The sequence below is a fragment of the Parasteatoda tepidariorum genome, chromosome 10 (genome assembly GCF_982258835.1).
Source record: "Parasteatoda tepidariorum strain Cologne lab strain chromosome 10, Ptep-v5.0, whole genome shotgun sequence".
NCBI lineage: Eukaryota > Metazoa > Arthropoda > Arachnida > Araneae > Theridiidae > Parasteatoda > Parasteatoda tepidariorum.
In genome coordinates this window covers 60,105,391-60,124,376 of record NC_141764.1, presented here as the reverse complement: position 1 = coordinate 60,124,376, position 18,986 = coordinate 60,105,391, and the positions used below count along the sequence as shown (strand labels likewise).

General features: G+C 30.0%; 1 protein-coding gene across 12 annotated transcripts in view; it reads right to left on the bottom strand.

The window, feature by feature from the left end:
- Positions 1-18,986, bottom strand: part of LOC107446121 (uncharacterized) — a 306,844-nt gene that overhangs the window by 89,183 nt on the left and 198,675 nt on the right. For 5 of the 12 annotated variants that reach the window (XM_087153889.1, XM_087153884.1, XM_087153893.1 and 2 more), the window contains exon 3: positions 15,648-15,686. The gene's annotated coding sequence lies outside the window, so the exon portion shown is untranslated. Of the gene's footprint in view, positions 1-9,200; positions 9,621-15,647; positions 15,687-18,986 lie in introns of those variants that run through there. The other 7 variants (XM_087153883.1, XM_087153899.1, XM_087153887.1 and 4 more) reach the window with 5 other exon arrangements.

Sequence of the window (18,986 nt, the reverse complement as noted above, 5' to 3'; positions counted from 1 at the left end):
TTTAATACCATTTCGAGCAATTAGCGGAGATGAAAAAAATAGAATCAAGTTAATTTGAGCAACATGATATGTGATTCTCATTAGAAAACAAATTATAACTGTAAAAAAAATTATCAGTCCTGAAGGTCAAAATGTGGCTTTTACAGTCCTAAATGGGACGATGCAATTAAGCCACTATTTGATAAACTGGATTAAAAAAACTGTTTCGGCAAAACAAAAGTAATAATTATATGTGAGTACCTGATAGCACTTATATATAATCGTTTTTGAGCTATCTAACATCAGCTTATAACGGTCTTTTCAATACGAACATGTTTAACGGTAACGTATCAACGTACATAAATAACCCGATAAGTTCAGAAGTACACCACTTAAAAGCCACTAATTGAGTTTTTAATCATTTCTTAAGAGCATTTTCTACATTTTTTTAAAAAATCGTTTTATTGAAAATTACTTTTGGAAATTCCAAGAACACAAGCGACACGTGGAGACTCAAAATCAAATTTAGTCGTCTGCAGTACTTAAAGAGGTCAACAAGTGGAGAATAGCCGTAAGGGTTGTCGCAAAGGATGGTCGGTTTAGTGACCGATGTCCCACTCCTCCTTTGCTCGTGTCACATATTTTTGCCCGTGGATAGATAGAAGATATCCTTGAAGATTAGCAATATCAGATTAATTTAAAATTAATCAAGTTTAATGGGTCTAGTGAATGTATAAGGAAAACATGGTGAATTAAACTGATAACAATTAATGTAGGCAATTATTTTTTAGAAAATTCTAGAATCTCATTTATGCAAGTAGGCTGAATAAAAAATTTTGCAACTATAAAATTTACATTTTTAATGGTATGCTTTACAATCATTTTAGCATTAATGGAACGCAAATAGCGTAAAGAGTACGAAAAAAATTGTTTTGTAACTTAAATAATAATAATATCTTGAAAATAAAATGAAAAGTTTTAGTTATGATGAAAAGTTCCTCACGTGGGATGGCGTCCTCTTAAATTTGCACCACAATAAGGTGCAAGATACCCATATTATGATTCAACAGATCGTTCTAACCGTGAACCATAGTATCTTGCAAGATACTTTGTTCAAAATGTTGTGGCGAGCAGGACTGGTAGCCAGACGTGGGCTAAACGGGTGAGGGTTTTGCAAACCTAGGTACGTGTCCACGTCTGGAGGAAAGGAAGACAAAAAGTATCTTGCAAGATGATCAACAATCCATAGTCAATTTTGAAAGATTTTGCTTATCTCGGAAGACGATCAACTATTTAAAGTTAATTTTGAAACATCTGAAACTTAAAATGTAGTTCTGATACATTGGATTTTCATTGGGTGAGACATTGGATGAGATTCTAAATATGAAATCGCATTCACTCTGAAAATATAATAAATGTATTAACCAGATGCTGGGATAAGAAATATTTTGCTACTATGTATATATCCAAAATATAAAGGGCTGAAGACTAAGCCAAACAAACCGAGGTGGGTTGGATGGAATTAAGAACAGAACTGCCACCATCGGCGATCCCGTTTTACGACGGCACTTTCATAAATTCCGCCACATAATTCATTATTTATGTAGACGTGACAATAAACCATTGGTTGGTTTACGACATTTCTCTTTCGTTTATGCCCTCACCCACACCCAGCTCCCCACTTATTCATATATGAAAAGAAAAGGGGAACATAAAAACACGGGTGCCGCACTACAATTTTATTTCTGCGAATAAAAACGTTTTCCCCATGTTATTCACTCTGGAAGGTGTCTGACCGCATATCATGTAGGAAAAAAAAACGACATTGTTTGGAATTTGGAGACAATACTTGAAGAAAGATACAACCTAAATTTATTCTTTTTTTTATAATACATATATATATGTATATAACTTTATGGTCGTGTGTGTGTTTGCGCTTTTTAAAGTCTAAACTTTACTTTTTTATCAGCGCATTATCACGTTTTATTACTCCATGCGTTGACGGAAGTGGGCGAAGGCAAGTGGCACCTATCTCTTTAATCTAGCTTTATTGTGTTTATTTTATTTTTATTACAGAGATTTTGAATTTTTTAAGTGTATAAAGTATCAACAATAATATATATATATATATATTTTTTACCTTTCATACCCTTAAGGAAAAGAAGACAGCATTTTTTGTATCTGGTGTCACACTACGCGTGATTCCATCCCACCCAAAGTGTTACTGAAAAATTTCATAATGCAGAAGTCCTAAAATTTTAATGCATGTCTTAGTCACTTGTTGCCCTAAATAATATTTCACGTGAACATACATGCTTATGATTAGATATGAAGATCTAATGAAGAATGGTTTATGTCCATTATTTACAAGCAAACAAACCTGGGACCGGGATAGCCTGGTTGGTAGGGCACTAGGCCCATGTCCAAGAGGTCATGGGTTCGATCCCCATCGGCCGAAGACTCCCCGTGTAGTAAATGGTGACTGATGTAAGTTAAATCTATCGAGTCGCGAAGTCCTCCATGTTCCCATAACAAATCAATACCTCTGGGGGTACTTATCCAGGGTTTCCTTGTCTTCTGGATTGGTTCAAAATTACAAGGCTACGGAGTTGAACATCAGTAGCCGTAAACCCAAAAAATCGGGTCGGCTGTTCAACGACGGATATAAAATGTAAAAAGCAAACAAACCTCAAAATCCAAAAGATGACGATTCATTTACAAAAATGTAGTCATTTGTTGAATTTCGAGGTTTGTTTTGACCAATCAATAACGTGGAAAATCGGGGTTTTACGAGAGTTATTTATTACACAGTAAAGCTATGGAAAAACAGTTCCTGTCCAAGCGCTTCCGTCCATTTTTTTCCCCTTCTCAGAATCAACTTTCATGGACATAAACCATTCATCACCCTAGATCTCCATACGTTAGTACCTCGCGTCCAAATGTCCCTCACTTTCTCCTCAGAGAATTTCGTTTTTTGTAGCTTCTGTATTAGCTTCGAACAGCAACCAAACCTTCCAAGGCTGGGTGATCACCTTTAGCTGAGAAACATAACGCACTGTTATGTGGACTCACACATTAGTGCTTCTGTCCTTTACCGTTGCTGCATGCCACTAAAATATTACATTCACTTCCAGCTGCTTCTATTCAAGATAATGTTTCTAACTTATACTTCTCTATCCAATAAAGTAAGAAAAGTTGCTGGGTGGTAAAAGATGCAAGTCGAAATCGAATATTGTTAGAGGGTTAACAATTTTGGAATTACTGGTATTTAAAAGCAAGTACTTCAGTAATAATTAAATTAATGCTATAACTAAAAATAAAAAACATGTTTTGAGCAACATTGTAAGTCACATTTCTGCCAAAAGTATCATTTTTACATCGAATTGCTTCTCTGCTTTGTTGGTACTTTCGAAATTTCTGGAATTTTGACTAGATAAGCAAGGCACATCAAAAATGCTCGCTGGAGCAGTTGTAAACAGTAGCTTATTGCTCAAATTCCTTCAAACATAACAGTTATATGAAATTAATTATACTATATGTTACACTTCAATTGAAATATAGTTATTGGAATAGATATCAAGTTAAGAAAGAAATTTATTGCCATATTAACGACTCGAGAACAAAATAATGTTTGAAAATAGCTATACACTGTCTCCTAGAAAAAGTTTTTTTCTTTTAAAGAAGAAATGTTAAAAACTTAGTTCCTGGCGTGTATTCAAAGTTCTACATCCGCCAGAAGCGATTTTTGCAATCTGGTTGCGTCATTCGGAACAAATGCAGGGGAGTCGAAAACCGCTACTACCTCTTCGAGATAATAAATGAGAAACAAGTGAGATGACGGCAAATAGAATTTCGTTTTTACCACTTAAAATACTTTTGAAATTTAGTACAAAGTAACATTCTCAAATTGTTAGGCCTAGTTGAAGAGAGAAATATTCTGACTTTCGAAAAAATAATTATCAACAATTTTACTCTACATGCAGTTAAATTCTGGGTAAAACTGGTTGGACGAAATTTATAGATACATACATTGAATTATCTAGTACCCACGATATTTCCCTTAAATTTTAATAAATTTTAGAATGATAATTAAATTATTTAAGAGGAAAATATAATTCACATAAATTATTTGAAAGAAAAAAAAATAGATATACGAAAATTATATACATAAGAAATCTATAAGCACAAATATTGAGTTATCTAGTATGCATGATATGCCCCTTGAATTTTAAGAACATTTATGATAATTAAATTAATAAATGAATAATATAATTTATGCAACTCATTTCAGAGAAAAAATTATATAATTTATTCTTGCAAAATCTACAGGCTATCTAGTCTCCACGATACTATATTGAATTATCTAGTCTCCACGATAATTTCCTCAAAATTTAAGAATTTTTATAATGATAATTAAATTAATAAATAAATAACATAAAGTTTAAAATTAGTTTATTTACTCATACGAAATCTATAGACACATGTATTGAGTGAGTTATCTAGTATTCACGATATATCCCTTACATTTTACTTACTGAATAATGAATATAATTCTTACTTAGTGTGAAATTCGTGTTTATGCAAATCACGGGATCACAAATTCAAGGGCTAAATTTATTAGCACATCTTTAGTGATCAGCTGAGCTTGGGATGGCGTAGTGGATAAGACACTGGTTGTCATTGTGAAGGAATGGGGTTCTTTTCCCGATGGCTTGCAAACCCACCCAGCTTCATTACCACCTTGTCTGGGTAGGCTGACGGTGCGCATTATCACATTAACCCACATCAAATAGTTCGCCACGAAATTGTGGATCCTTAACCACCCAGCTTCATATAGGGCTTTTGCGAAAATAGAGTATATAGTGAGCTACTAGCATAATTAAGACCGCAATATTAGTAAAAATTATATTGAATGAAATATTATAGCGATCGAATTTATTAATTTATTTTCCTCCGTAATTTAAATTGTGAAAAAAAATTGTCATTTCTTAAAGATAAAAACTGAGTTATCAGGGTTCTGTCCAGACATTTTGTGAAAAGTTCGTTTGTCGTGAAATTGTGAAAAAAATTACTCACATTCTTTCAACCAGGGTCCGTTTTATGAATTTGTGCAAATAGGGCCCAGATATTGCAAAAAACTTTTTCAAAAAGTTTTTAAATTGTAAATAGATACAAGATTATGCTCGGCACTGTAAAATTATAATTAAAAAAATTAAATTTTCAAAAATAAACAGCAATTGTTGCTTCTAAATTAGAGATGCAACATGAAAATATTTGGTATTTAGCCTATACTGCTGAACTCAAAATATTCATTTCGGACGAATAATGGCAGAATCGTCTGCTGAAGACAAAACTTAATTCGTTTACATCCATCTTTCTTGTTTTCTGCCCTGGAAAGAGTTTATTCGATTAACAAAATAATAATGAAGATAAACAAATTTGTGAAGGGTCCGATTAAAAGAAAAATCATTTTGTGAAGGGTCCGTTTTTATGAAAAGATATTTTGTGAAAGGTCCGTTAACGGACCCAAATTTCTTCTAAACCGACTCCTGCTTACATTGAATGAAATATTATAGCGATCGAATATATTAATTTATTTTCCTCCACAATTTAAATTGTGAAAAAAAAATTGTCATTTCTTAAAGGTAAAAACTAAGTTATAAATAATAAATAATTAGAAAAAAAGTTGGCATCTAAAATTAATAAATTTGCATAGACATTAGGCAATTTATTGAACACTTCCGAATAAAAAAAAAAAAAGACTCACAATAGTTAAAAAAGAGAGAAATCTGTTTGAGAAACCTACTGATTTCAATTTTACAATCACCACAATGCCATACTGTTCCAGTTATTGAAATTAGTTTTCTCATCCCCTCTCACTTCCGCCGAGTTTCTTTTTAAGGCAAAATAGTTACCTTACAAGAGGGAAATCCCACGTATATTTTATTTTCCCCCCACCCCTTTTTGATCACTGCACCCTTCATAAGGTAGGGGGCAAACGGGCTTCTTCCGGCTTTTACAAATCTGATGCTGAGTTCAGTGAAATGGGAAATCCTTAATATTATTCAAGTATTCTTTATGCTAGCCAAATGGCGCTGAAAAGTGAAAAAAAAAAAAAAGACTTTTTTGTAGCAAAAAATTATTTAAAAGATATATTTTGTTGTTAAAATGTTATACATTAATAAATATTTACTTGTATACGTCGTAGGCTATTTGGAAATCCGGGCTCTTTATACCAGCTCACGCCACTTCACAATGCGAAGGCTCACTGAAATTACTCTAACAAATGGCGTCGGCAGTTAGCAATGAGCCGGCAGACATTTCCACGACTGATACATTTTAGTTTCCTCTTGAAACACGAAAATACAAAAAATTAATTGTAACTTTATCTGCCACATTTAATAAAATGAAAAGTACTTTATCGTGAGTACAGCAGTGGTAATATATCTGAAGTTAAATTTCGAAAAATCTTAAGAACGCACTTAAATGTCTCAGGAGATAGATCGTGCGCTTTCCAATGAGGTTAACCGGGTTCGAATCCCAGCAATGACTGGTCGATTCTAATTTCGCACTCACCTCACACCGATCACGTGCTGACGTAAAATAACCTCAGTGGTTAACGGATCATAGGTTAGAGTGCCCTTGTCGTCAGGCTGACCGTGGGAGGTTTTCCTCTCCATGTAACGCAAATGCAGGTTCGTTCCATCAAAAAGTCCACCACGAAGGCAAATTTTTTATAATACTTGATTCAGACATTCCCTTGTCTTCGTGATTGGGTTCAAAATTACAAGGTTGAACATTAGTAGCAGTAAAATTGGGTCGACTGTTCATCGACAGTTATAAAAAATAAATAAACTCTAAAGTAGCAAAAAGGTAGACAGACGATTTTTTCATAAAGGGACTTCATATATAGCCACTTATGAAAAAATTGTATGTACTAACTCGTTTTGCAAAAGTAAGTTAATTAACTAATTGTATGTACTAACTTCAATTTCGCAACTAGTTTTTTTCCCCTTCCGCTTCAATTAAAATAAAATCAATAAAACAAAGTTTTTTTAATAAAATAAAATTTAAAAAAAATTACGATTTTCATAAAACTATGAAAAAAGTTCATAAAATTTCAAAACAAATTTACGCACATGCACTAACTATAATGTACGTTTAATCGTACATTAGATAAATTCAACCAAAAAGTGAGGAAAGTGCTTCATTAATAATTCAACTGTTAAAAAGTGCTCCATTAATAGTTCTGTTAATGCAAGGCTTTTAGTGTTTTAAAAAAAAAAGAAGACTAAAATAAAAGCGTAAGACAGTGTCTGAAATTTCCCTAGCACATATTCATTTCAGCTATCACCTGTTGCTCATTATCTCATAACAGGGAATGTGACGTCAGAGAAAACTCCCACCCCAGCAAAATGTCACATTTCTCTTTAATCCTATTCATAGTTTTGTAGCAAGCAGCCAACTCGTAAAAATAGCTCTTGTTTCTAGGCCACGTGATGCGTTGCTAGGCGACTGCGGTATCCAATGAAAAGCAGACGAAATTTCTTGCAACTCTTTCGCAAAAGTAGCTCATGGAACTGCCAATTCAGAGAAACTTCGCTGAAAAACTTGCAGCATATTATACATTTACACAGTTTTTCCTTTATCCTAAAAATTATAGGGCTGTTTTTTTGGCGCATAATTGAAACCGAATGAATAACATTATAGACTGTATTTTTTTCCCTTCAAAATTATAATTTAGAACTGGGTGGAGTGAATCAGTAAAATTATAAACTAGATCACAGACACGATCGTTAGAAAAGCTGACCACGAAGTTAAGAACATGTAAAGTATGTACATATGTATTAAAAAAAAAAAACTTCGTTTCGAAAACAAAATTCTTGGAACAGAATCAAAGAATGGAAGAATGAAGATTAACTTCGTTTGTCAGCTTTAAAATATTGATAAACAAATATCAATTATAAATATCTGGAGAATGTTTACTGATTTATAAACTATAGCATATTTTACTGATTTCCTTTTGTTTCGCTGATAGCAAGCAGCATAATTTTTTTTTTTTTTTAAATAAATGTATAACTGAGAATTTGGAAGTTCATTCAAGAATTTATATCAATGCTAATAATATCAGGTAACGTTTATTTGGTTCATGAAAAGGAGGGTGGGGGTGGATTTGGTTGTAAGAAACATCAGTTTTAACTTTAAATAAGAAAAATATTTTCTAACTCTACTTTTTATCCAACTTAAAATATTAAAAAAGTATCGTTTTATAAGCAAATATTCGATTACAGACGCAAAACATAATAAATAAAATCTTTATTATTCTTTCAACAATTCCGATCGGATTAAATTAAATAATTAATATGAAAAAATACGCAATATTAATTAAAATTTTTGGTTTTGTCCGTCAATTTTAGCATTCTTTTTGAATAATTCACATAATTACTAATTTTTAACATAAACTGAATATTATAACTTTTAGAGATATATTTGATACATATAGTGTTAGACTACGGGTAAGTAACATTTACTAATACAAATTTTTCTCTAAATAAATAAATAAAAAGTAATAAATATTCAAAGCTTATAGATATAATTTTATTTCGAAAATATTCGCAATCTAAATACTCTGCACAAATTTTAATTTTATTTTGTTTTCATTTACTGAGAAAAGTAAAATAATAATAATTATTATTACGTAGATTTAAATTTATAATAATACAGAATCATCTATAAAAAAAAAATGCAATATTTATCAGAGCTATTAATTTACACAAAAATAACATGATGCTATTTTATTACTTAATTAGATATAAGCAAAGAAAAATTTCAAAACGAAAAAAAAAATTTTTTTATATGCTATTAGGTTAAAAAGAAAAATTTGTTCAATATTAATTAACAAAGTAATAACTATACTAAATTAATAAGGTAACCAATTCCAGTAAAAATTGGTTATTATAAATTCGATAGAACCAAATAATAAAACAAACAGCTCGACTAAAAAAATTATTTCCTCACGAAATAAATTATTATTTTTATAAAGTATATAGCAAAAATAAGAGTGTCTTGCTATAAAAAATTTCTTGAAATATTCATAAAAAATCAAAAACACAAGTTTTCAACAACTGCTCAAAATAGTTTCAAACATATTATTAACACAAATTAAATTTTAGTAAAATCAAAATTATTGTTATTTTAGTTAAAGGGAAACGCCCACTCACCTATACGAATATTTCCACAATTATAAGTTATGATATCCTTTGAAAACAGCTCAACAACAATCCTCAAAAGTGAAAAGCACAAAATGTAAACAAATATCCAATTAAATGAAATCCATCACATATTCGTCCGCAATAATATTAATAATAATCCAATAGCACAATGACACACTAATATTAGTTACTAACACGTTAGAGTAAGTCACTCTTCAGTTTTTATCATATTTAATCGGGCCATCGACGAGCGCAAAACGGCCCGACGAATAACCAAAAAGGTATAGTTTTGTTTTGCCTGATGATGATCGTCGGGTTTCGTTACCGGTACACTGGGATGTCCTTGGCGACGGGTTACTCACCCGATTGGGCGACCTTCGAAGAGTGTCTCAGCCAAATCAAAGCGAAGAGAGCGCCGCTCAAGACGACAGCTGCGCACAAGTTACGTCACGATAAAAGCATGCAGCCCGCCCTCTGGCGTTAAACAATTCTGGAGTTTGTTTACAAATAATAGAAAGGTGGACGAAAATGCAATATTAAAAAAGATTAAGTCTGGTTACTAACAGTGGCAAATATGTGCTAAGAAGTAATGCTCATTTGTTCTAGTTTGTAAAATATATTGTTGTGTGTTCTTGATCTTAAATAATATTATTCATTAATAAAACTTTTCTTTTCTTAAAAATTCAAATTCGTTTATGTGTCGTTTCAATTAATTTTGCTATGTACTGACCCTAAAAACGTACGACAAAAAAAAAAAAAAAAAAAAAAAAAAAAAAGCATATATATTTTGGAAGGAAGTTCTATCTTTTTAGAAAATAGCTTCACTTCACAAGTTTTTAAAGCTAAGCTAATTTAAAATTTAAAGAATTTTTTTTAAAGTTTTATAATTTGGCCGTGCATTTTGTATTAAAATTTTTTTTTTTTTAATAACTACAACATCTCATAATATGAAACTTTCAAGAACTTATTTTAGTAGATATAAGTTACGCGTGTGCAAAATTTGAAAATGAAGAAGTAGGAATTACTGGCCAATTTAACGTTGCTGATCCTTAAAAATATTGAAATATGAGGAAAGAAATTCTCTAATTTTCGAAATTAAGAAATAATTTAAAACTGATGAATTAACGAACGAATGGTAGTTTAATATGTAATAGCACACTTATTTCAGTATCTTTAAAATAATGAACGGAAAATTATAAATTTTTTTTTTTAAATAGTTTGATTCAATTTTTAACAATCCGTAAAAGTTTTGGAAAATGTTATTTAGATCAATAACCCCAAAGAATTTTAGCAAAGAATGACGCCAAACGTGTTTATTCGCCAAATGTTGAAATAATAACAACGCTAGACTTAATCGTGATTCGTAATACTTAGGGTGACCAGATTTTTTCGGGCAATTCCGGGGACACTCATCTTCCCCCCCCCCCAATTTTATCGACAGAAAAAATTTGAAAAAATTTTTTATCATTTATCTTAAAAAATATTTATTTTTTTTCGTTTACATTTTTTTTTATAATTTAGTATATAAATTATATCGTTAAAATCGTGATCATAACATTTTTATACAATTTTAAAATCTGTTAACAAAACAATCGCATTGCTTTTAAAATTATACTATTTCTAAACACCGTATTTTTCTGAAGAATGAATCTTCTTTAAAATTTCAGGATTTTTTTCGAGAAATTGAGAAAATATGTCACATGAAAAATCAAAATTAATCAGTACAGATAAAACCGCTTTCACTGTATTCACATCCATTCGCGATTTTTCTTTAGTCCAATAGTTATTTATGCGCGAAAATACCCGTTCTACAGGCGCATTGCTGCTTGGCCAGCACATTGCAAGCTCAACAATTCTTTTGATATTTGTAAATGGTATATTGTTTTTTTGAAAATAATTGTTTATTTCGCGCCATTTGTCTGTTATGTGTGCGGATTGGTACCATTTATCGTCTTTTGAATCCAAATAACCTTCAAGATAAGTAAACTCGTCAAATAAATCGTCGGAATTAACATTCAAAATTGCACATTTTGAAGAGAGAGACAGAACTGCCTCGTCGAATTCAGACCGTGAAGGCTTACAATCTAAAAGAAGGCACTTCAAATCAGGCATATCATCGTTGTTATCGTTCCAAGCTTCTAAATATGAAATCGCAGCTTCATAGAATTCTTTCGACGTTTCTAAATAAGAATCTTCAGTAATGATATTCTCAGGAATCAATTTAGTCAATTCAGGTTTTACAACAAGTGGAACAAATTTGGCATTCTTTCGTGCTTTCAATTTAAATATCAAATCCTTGACAACCGCTCCAGATTCAATAACAATTTTCAAGATGCTTTGATTAAAAATTGCGGCATGCGAATGCGCAAAAAAACAACCATAGCTCCGTTGTTTCACTCTCAAAATAATTCTTCAAGATTTTTGGGCGCTTTTTTTCAGACAACATAAATTCTTTAAGAGATGAATAAATTTAAAGAATTCTTTCTACAGCAGGAAGTAATGTCAACCACCTAACATGAATGTGTCCTAAAATTTTATGATATTCTTGGTCAGCATACTCACAAAATTCTTTCAGTCTTTCAATTCGGACTGTGCAAATTTTAAAATAACTAAAAAGTTTAGATACCATAACTTCAATATCTACAGGCAAACAATCAAAACCAGTTTTAGCGCCATTATGTATAATATGCGCATTACACCCAGAACCAAAAATATCTCTTCCTAACTCAGTTTGAAGTTTAGTATGAACATTTTCTGTTCCTCTTCTTAACAATCCTCCAAAATTAGTGTTAGTATTATCCGCAGACAAACCAGCCATTTTATCCTTCAATTGGAGCTCAATTAGTGCGTTTAATATTTCTGAAGATAAAATCTTTGCAGTTTCTCCTTTAATTTCGTTTAGTGATACAAGTTTATTATTAATTGGATCTTTAGCACAGTCCCACTGAAAATACCACACTAAAATAGGAAGTAATTTTACATGATTGTGATTGGAAATATCGTAAGATATTGTTACAAATTGAACAGACTGTAAATCTTTCTTCAATTCAAGAAATTCCCACGGAGAAAAAACATTGACAGCGATAACTTCGCATTTTATTCGGGCACAAGAAAATTTCTTGTCTACAAATTTCTTCTGTAAATTTGAAGTACAGTCCATGCTGCGAAACGATTGGTTGTGACGAATGGTGTGAAATGCAAGCGTTCCTTCATATGTTGCTAAGTCAAACTCTTCTTTGGATGGTTCCAGCTTACGAAAAAACTGTTTAACCGATTTCGTTTTTGTTTTTGCTGCCAAAGCTTCTTTGTGTTTAATTGTAAGAATGTGATCTGCTATAGCTGTTCGTCCTCCACTTCCAACTGAAAACGTTGCTCCACACATTGTACATTTTACTTTGGAAGAATTATCAGGATTCGGTTCAATAAATGGAAACTCGTTTTTCCAATCATCCAAATAATGGCATTTTCTTTTTTTTGTTTCTGTTGCCATATTGACATCTATTTTAAAGAAATTAAAATATTTTTCTAAATATCTATTACGATAACAAATTATGAGGTTTTCAAAATGTAGAATAATTAGAATTTATAAAAATTAATTAGTCGTAAGTGATAATAATAACAATTTCATAAAAAATGGTTTTATACTTTATTGGTTAGATATTTATAAAATGTTTACCTGATTATAAAATGTTTTAGTTATTTTTCTAAAATAAAACGGAAATGTAGTAATTGTTGTTTTTAGTGGAAATTAGCTAATATTGGCAGTTTATGTAACCCAAGATATTAATTGTTTTAAAAGCAGCAACTAATATTCACGTTACGTCTTGTTTTAAACTTCTTTTCTTATATAAACATGTCTGGCGTTCAGCCTAGTAAAAATGTAAACATAACTAGATATTAAAGTTATGTGTTCCAAAATTTCTGTAGTATAAGTTATAGTGTGTTCTTAAAAACTAGTTTACATTTAATTTTCAATGCTTACATTAATTTGTAATAAAATTTTTGAGAAAATAAAAATTACATATAACATATTTTTATCAAATATTTTACACAAAATTTTTCAATTTTATAACCGGGGACAAAACAGGGGACGCAAACCGACCGGGGACACGAGGTCCTCGCCGGGGACAATTCCCGGAAATCGGGGACGTCTGGTCACCCTAGTAATACTGTATATGTGTTGAATATATTAAGATTTAAATTTAGCAGAGTACGATTCGTATCAGAAAACTATTAACTTGTCAAAATGATTCATTAGATCGCCAGATTAAGAACTATAAGATTAAGACATCGCCAGATTAAGAATTATAACTTTAAACAATTCAAACAAAATGCTTTGAAAATAATAATTACATCAATATAAGTTAAGTGAATTAAATTGAAGTTTCAGAAATTAACCAAATTAAGTATATAAAAACTGATTTTCTTGAAAAATTTAATTTTAATTATACTTTTTCACAAAATTTTACTTTTTCATCTGAAAGTAAATTATATTTTAATGTATGCGCTTGCTGAATAAAATTACAAATGAAAAGCACCAAAAAACAATTTTATACTAATAATAGTTGTGATAAAGCATTAAAAGTCATGATATGTTACGTGAATATCATTTTTAAGTATTAAAGAATTAGTAAATATCAAAATTTTCACAAGAATAATTAATTCCATACTTATGTACGCATGTATGTAAAGTATAATATTATAATTTAATTAAAAACAAGTTTTAAAAAATTCAAAAGTTTTCTTTTAATTTCGGAATAATAATTAATTAATAATAATTTAATGGCTATGCATTAGCCACAAAATACGTGTCAAAATATAGTGTCAACACTAATAAGATGATAACTAAAAATGTCAACAAGAAAAAAAGATAACACCCCTTTATTTTTGCTCCAAACAGAGAACGTTTAACATATAATGAGTTGAATCGACACGAAAAAGTTAACTGCATCAAACAATAATAAAAAAATTAAATTTTTATAATTTTAAATATTATAAGACCAGTTAAGCTTTTGTTTACTGTTTATCAACGATAATGTTATGTGTTTATGTTACCATGAATAACCATGACTTTCACCGGTGAATGTCAACAATCACATAGTTGCTTTGATGAATATCCGAAATAATTGTTATATCCGATTTTATACGAATTTATTCGTTGATATCATTTTATTTATTCGATATTTTAATATCTGCTGAGAATAGATTAGGAGAAACATTAGTGTTCGGAGTACCAGTTAAATGCATACTGGGTAGTAGCACTTGGCATTAAAAAGACATTTCTGTAGGGCATACCGGGCAAATGTATACCGGACACTGGCACTTAACTAGACCTAGTATATATTTCGGACATATACCAAAGCGATTATGTGATTTCCAACATTCACCGGTGGAAGTCAACAACAACTAGCAATTTCGGTCATTCACAGTAACATTTACATATGAATAAAAGTAAGAATTCTACAAAGATTCTTTTAATTTTTTTTAATCGAATAATGCAATGAAAAATCAAAGAGTACAGTTTTTTTGGTGTTGTTTTTGTTCAATTCCTACGTACAAAAGGAAAAAAAATACAAAATTAAAAAAATAAATAAATAAACAGCTGAAACGGATATAATAAAATCGGATATAACAGTTTTTGTTTGAAATAAATTTAGGTATTACTAAAAAAGTCAAGCAGGATAATTTAACCTTAAGCTCAGTGCATAAGTGATTAATATCTAATATATATAATTCTCTTACGTGGCTCCCAAATTTTGGCTGTATTTCTTTTCCACCGGTGGCAACGTTTGCTTTGTTTTGTTTACGTTACTATTTCTCTTACACGGCGAATCGACCAATGATTGCCGCTAAAACTGTCACATGCCAAATCTAGCTGAGGTGGCTCAACATATAGCGCTTTTAAAAACGGAAACTGAAATAACCAGAGAGCATCAGCTGCGGCAATCTCATACTATTAAGCTAGGCAGAAGTGAGTAGTCTTTGTCGATAGATCTCTATTTTAGTATTTTGCCGAAAGCGCTTTTTTTCACGAATTTATTTGACGATTTTTGATTTATATCACGAATTATACTATAGCACATTTCTAATAGGTTTAACGAATTACATGTCATTTATTTGAATTCAAATTTATTTTAATGACTTAGTATTTACTAAAAAGAGGTAATTTTTTCAAAAAAAAAAAGAAGTTTTTATATGGATTTGAATGATTGTTTTGAATTCTTAGAATTTTGTGCATTTGCAATGTACCTAAGTTAGTAGCGGGCGAAGCGTGCTCATAGGATTGCGTAGCAATTTTCGGGGGTTGGCGAGCTTTAGCGAGCAGGGGGCGCAGCCCACTAGTTTTACTTAAAACAAAAAAAAGGACAGAAAAAAATATGAATTTGCATGTCAGGTTGGCCGAGCTTCTCAAGGATACAAAATAAGCATTTGTAAATATTGTTATAGTATTCTTACCTTTTATATTTTCTAAAAATTTCTTTGCAAACTGAGTATCTAAAAAACAGAAAAAAACGACAATTAGATATGATATTTATAGTTATGTACAAATATATAGTTATGTAAAGTTATGTACAAATGATATTTATAGATATGTACAGCTACATGGTTAATTTTGGAAAGTCTTAGATTTACATTATAATTTTATTATTGTGTAGGGATAATGTAAGAAATCAAGTGAATTTTTACAAATTTTTAAAAATTCAATTTTTCAAACAGGAATATATTCATCATCATCAACATTTACTCGACAACACAGGGTGGACCCTAACCTTCTCGAGGATTCTCTACCATCCTGACCTGTGCTTAGCAACGGTTCTCCTGTTTTTAACAGTTCAGTGCTAGAAAGTCTTAATCCACAGAATTTCTCCATCAAATTTACCATGTAATTTGCTCCATTTGAAAAATTCGTAAAAATAATTTTATGACAGGTATAGCATTTAAGGTGCTTCATTTTAGCAAATTATAATTAAATAATAATATTTTTTTTATTTTATGCAGAAGTTAATACTCGAAACAAAAGAAAAGAAAACAAAGTATTTCGTTTTCACATTGTTTCAGTTTTCAACATCGTTTAAAAAAACGAATTAAAACTTACAGCAAATTTTAAAAAAAAATATTTTAAACTGTTCTTATCTAAATATTCACATGAACAAAGTTTGAATTTTGTTATGCGTACAAAAATATCAAGTTATAATTAGAATTTAATTAATGTTTAAATGTACGTAAGAAGATTGAATTGTAATTAAAAAAAATTTTTTTTTAGTTTTGCAGAAGCATTAAAGAAAAAAAAACTGAAATGTGTCATACTTTTAGTTTATAATGAATAATTATGCAGATTTCTTTTATTGTTTTTTAAAGTTATCTATTATCTTTAATAAGACCGTCTAATGAATGTGTAATGCTAAAAAAAAAAAAAACTCTCTTATCAGAAATCAGAAATGTTTTTTCAAAGGGATTACTGCAGTTTTCAAAATATAATTGAATAGAAAAAAAAATATTCCGAATTTAAAAAAAAAAAAAATCACTTCAAATAACTCTAAATGCTGCTGGAATTTTCGAAGCCAAAAAGAAGATTAAGAATGTAATTGGCGTTTTCACCGAATTTTAGAACAACTGTAGTAAATTGCGCCAGAAAAGTAAATTATTATTTTGAAATATAATCATAAGTACTTTTAGATGTAAAGATTTATGAAGTTTTTTAGAATGAAAGGAAAGAAAATTTTTTTATGAAGATTGAAAACAAAGAAAATTAGATGTAATTAAAATCACTTTTAAGAACATAAAAAATCAGATTATTGAATCAAAAAAAAAAAAAAAAAAAAAAAAGGAAACAACTAAGATCGAATTTTTTAAATTTTTAAGAAAAGAATCATCATGTGCCCCTCTTTTACCCAATCGATGAGTAAATTTAATTTTATTTTCTAATAAATATTATTTAACATTTTATTCGTAGAATGTAATCATGGCATTTAGATTCTATTTAATAGTATATAAATCTAATTCAGATGACAAGGAAACTTTTGAGTAAGTATAAAGTGACTTGCTGCGTGTTTTTTTTTTTTTTTTTTTTTTTTTTAAATTTTTATAAGGGACCAGCACGTATTAACATTACATCGGAAGAAACAATCAAAATATAATGGCAATAGAACTTGATCTGCGCCGTTGCGTCCACTTATAGAGGTATTTTATACATAATCTTACATAAATTTTTAACTCCTTACGGAGCGCCGATTTCAGAGTGAGGCCACTTCATTACTGGAACTATGTTATTTTGACAATAATATAAACCACGAAAAATGTAATACTAATAGATTTTATATCTAAATATTGGGCGGTTTTTCTAATAACCACACAAAATTTTGAAATTTTAGAAATAAAACGAATTTTTATAATTCGGACGTGTATATGATAACCACAATTCCTATGGTTCTTAACTAAAATAACGGCCCGTGGTTTTGTGTGCTTCGTTTTACTATCGTCGGTGAGGTATTTATTCAGGACATAGCTCGAAATGCGTGTTTCAGAAAATGGACACAGCTCAAATGCGTGTTTCAGAAAATGGACACAGCTCAAATGCGTATTTCAGAAAATGGACATAGCTCGAAATGCGTGATTAAGAAAAGGAAATAGTTCAAAATGAATGTTCAAGAAAAAGGACGCAGTTCAAAATGCGTGTTTAAGAAAATGGACGCAGAACGAAAAACGTGTTTAAGAAAAAGGATACAGTTTAAAATGGGGTTTAAGAAAATGGACACAACTCTAAATGCGTATTTCAGAAAATGGACACAGCAACAAATGTGGTTCTTTAATGTCCAATCCAAATTTAACAATTAAACGAGGAATTTCATACTTACTCTTCTTTGCTTTTTAAGCCTTCGCTTCTTTTTCAAAACACTAACAAAAAAATCTAAATTCGCACAACGTCAATTTAATCCCTCGATTATAAATTTATAGAACTCGTGACAATCTTGTAAAAAGAACTGTTAAGTTTTAATACTTTTTAAAAAGACTAATTTTTTTTTTTTTTTTTTTAATGTACTAAGTGATTTAGGCAAATGGACAACGTCCCATTATGAATTTATTTAGACCCAATAGTATTTTTCTTTTTTTAAAGTTTTAAGGGAGAAATGGCATCGACGGCTATCGATTTCTTTAACCCTTTGACGCACATGGGACATCGCTGTTTTTTTGTATATTTTTTCTCTTACGTTCTAATTACAAGCAAGAAAAATATATTTTGATATTTTTTAATTATAAAAATAGAGCCTTGTGATTACCAAAAAAAAAAAATATCTATTAAATTATCAGAATTATATTTGTACTGAAATGTAAAATAAAAAAAAAGTAGTTCGAATTTTTATTTATTTATTTATTTATATTCAAAAATTAATCAGAAACTGATTTTATAGATTAAAGAAATTTTAGTGGTGAATAATTGTTTCTCTTAGATCGAAATAACTATAAATACGTGCAAATTAGAATAACTATTGTTTGGAAGATTTTACCTTTGATGCAGAAAATACATCGGTGTTTCATGCTGTATTTCATAACCATAAATTATTAAAATGCTATATTGAAATATTTTTCAATTATTTTGACCTGAATTAATAGAAAATAATGCAAAATTTATCCAAAAAAAATATGTTTAATAAAAATTCTGTGTCAAAGGGAATTTTGAGTTCTGTCCATTTTTTTTTTTTTTTTTTTTTTTTTTAAATACGCATATTGAGTTGCGTAAAATTAAAAACTCACTGAGGACAAGAATTCTACACGTGGTCAGTGGATAAAATGAAA